This window comes from Apodemus sylvaticus, chromosome 14 (genome assembly GCF_947179515.1).
Source record: "Apodemus sylvaticus chromosome 14, mApoSyl1.1, whole genome shotgun sequence".
Taxonomy (NCBI): domain Eukaryota; kingdom Metazoa; phylum Chordata; class Mammalia; order Rodentia; family Muridae; genus Apodemus; species Apodemus sylvaticus.
In genome coordinates this window covers 14,182,681-14,185,792 of record NC_067485.1, presented here as the reverse complement: position 1 = coordinate 14,185,792, position 3,112 = coordinate 14,182,681, and the positions used below count along the sequence as shown (strand labels likewise).

The window sequence follows — 3,112 nt, the reverse complement described above, 5'->3', positions numbered from 1 at the left end:
TGCATCCTTCAGGCTCTGGCTGCATGCTTCTATGCAGGTGGGCAGGGGCTGTCATCCTCTTACTCTTAGCTGGGAGACAGCGGCGTGATCCTCACCTTCCGTGTTGCCTTTCCCCATTTAGTCTTAAAGGTTTACAGTGACTGGCATGTGTAGACCCATCTCTCTGTCTCATACTAGTGTGTAGTAAGTAACATCTATCGATTTCATTTTGAATGTTATATTAATTTAGAATTCACCATCGCTTCTCGGCCTTTTGGCTAAGATCAAGTGTAGAATTCACCTACAGGTGGAAATTTAGGCAAATTTTTGATATAAGAAAAAAAAATTACAGAGCTGGCGAGATGCCTCAGCCGGTAAAGGCACTTGCCACCAAGCCACGCAAACTGAGTACTGTCCCCGGAACAAACATGATCAAAGGAGAGCACTGACTCCCACAAACTGACCTCTGACCTCTGCATGCATGCCCCCTCATGTGTTCATGCATATATACATGCACACACAGATATACACACAGGTAGGCACACTACCCTGACACATAAAATAAGATTTAAAAATAAGCAAAGATTAGACTATGAGTATGTTCTCTGCTTGTTTTATCCTGTTCTCTCCTGAGCACATGAGGAAGATTGATGGTGTTTTTGTTTTGTTGTTGTTTGTTTGTTTGTTTTATGTATATGAGTACACTGTAGCTGTCTTTAGACACACCAGAAGAAGAGGACATCAGATTCCATTATAGATGGCTGTGAGCCACCATGTGGTTACTGGGAATTGAACTCAGGATGTCTGGAAGAGCAGTCAGTGCTCTTAACCTCTGAGCCATCTCTCCAGACCTTAACCTTAATTCTTTAAAAGACCAGTTTTTATTATTTTTGAATTGTGTGTGTGTGTGTGTGTGCCTGCATGTGCATATGTGTGTTAGTGTTTGAGTGATATCTGTGGTGCTTGGTAGGGGTAGAGAGGTGGTGGTATATGCCCATGCGCATGCTCGCAGAGGCCAGAGGAATCAGATCCCCCGGAGCTGGGGCTCCAGGAGCATGGGTACTGAGGATGGAACTTGAGCACCTGAATTTGGATTCTCTGGGAGAGCAATCCACACTTTCAGTCATTAAGCCACCTCTCTTGCCCCTAGGGAGACTTCTTGGCTGCATAGCTCCTAGCCACCCTCTTTTCTGAAAATGTGATCGGGGTGCAGGAACACATGACACCCATTTGTTAGTTGCAGTGGCAGCATATGATTCCAGTCTTGCTGGGTCCTCCTTCCTCTGTCTCTTGAGTACTCTGATTGCAGGCAATGCCACCATACCTGGCTATAGAAATGGTGCCCATATATGTGCACACATGTATGTGCACACATGTATGTGCATGTAGAGGCCAGAGGTTAACCTCTGTTTCTTAGGATACTCCCAGCTTCTCTTCTCTTGTCTCCCACTGAGGCCAGTGCTCGCTGGTTAGGGGAGGCTGGCTGTCCGGTGAGCCCCGGGATCCTCCTGCCTCCTCCGCTTACCGCTCAGACTGTAAGTGCTATGTGACTATGCCTGGTTTTCACATGGGTTCTAGGAATCAAACATGTGTCCTTATGCTCACTCAGCAAGCACTTCTCCCACTGAGTTATTTCTCCAGCCTGTACAGAAATGTTCTGTCTCCTTTGTTGGGATTCAGAAGGGAACTCAGGGCAGCCTGCTGAGTGGCGGCCACAACCATTGACTTTACATACTCGCTTTCCTGAGTCATGTGCTGACCACATAGCTGTCTGTGGGTGTGTTATCTATGAAGGTGTCTGGAGGGGCATTTCTGGCATTTGAACTGGTAGACGTGCAGAAGGCAGGCTTCCTCCCCCATGACCCCAAACCATGGTCGTATCCAATCTGTAGAGAGGCTGAACTGACCACAAACACTGGGAAAGCCTGGGCTCACCCAGTCTTACTTAGGACATTGTGCTCTCCTGCCCCTGAGCTCCTGGTCCTCAGGCCTCCAGGCTCAGACTGACAGCTCTTTGCTCCAGGCCTTTGAACTGTCCAACTGGCCTTCTGTTTCCAGCTTGTAGGCAGAAGACTGGGGAGCCTCTCAGACTCCGCAAGCAAATGAGTCAGCATCTTAGGGTAAAGCTTGTGAGTTGTTGAGGCAGCTCCACAGGTAAAGGTCCTTGGCACCCACATCAGGGATGGAGAGACACAACTGATGTGTACAGACATGTATTAACACAGATATGTGTCCCCCAGCCCCAAACTCACAAGTAAATAAATGTAAAAAGATAAATACATAAACCTCTGGGAGCTAGAGAGATGGCTCAGTAGTTAAGAGCACTGGCGGTTCCTCCAGAAGACGCAGGTTTGATTACCAGCACCCACCTGGTAACTCATGACCACCTATAACTACAGTTCCAGAGGATCTGACACCCTCCTCTAGCCTCTGGAGGAAGCAGGCAACTCTATAATGCATAGACACACATGCATGTAAAATACCATACAAACGATAGGTAGATAGATAGATAGATAGATAATAACTATTTAAAAACATTCGCTTGCATATGCACACAGGTGTGTCTAATGTCTGTCTGTCTTCTTCGATGCTCTACCTTAAGTGTGTTTTCCAGTGCACTCCAGTCTTCAACTCCTACTAGGAAACTATCAGCTTAGAGAAAGGTGGATGGGTTAAAAAGCTGAACTTACTACTAGAAATTTCTCAGGAATAGATTAGGAAAGACTGTTGTTTATATATTTTACCATCTCATCTGGGATACATTGTTACTCCATTTGTATCGTTTTTGCCTGAGAAATGAAAAACAAAAGGGAAATACCAAATATTAATTTTTTTCTCTTACAGAGCCAAATACCCCTTTCTGCCTCCTAACCCCAGATATTAGTATAGTCACAAACATGGGTTATGGTGAATGTTCATGGAGCAAGGTATCCGAATATAGTAATTACATTTCTTGCCGATGATGGATATCTAGTGAGGGCTTCCATGTGTGTAGCATGTGTCTCGGCGAGCAAGACAAACAGGAAGTGGCAGAGGACACTTGGCCTGCCTGGTTAGATGTTTGTGGTCTTGGCGCAGGTGGAGATGAGTTTCCAGGTTGTGACGCTTGAGCTCAGAGCTTTAGTTATCAGAG

General features: G+C 46.0%; 1 pseudogene; it reads left to right on the top strand.

Moving 5' to 3' along the window:
• The first annotated feature begins 237 nt into the window (after positions 1 to 237).
• Positions 238 to 327, top strand: LOC127665310 (uncharacterized; annotated as a pseudogene).
• Positions 328 to 3,112: the final 2,785 nt, after the last annotated feature.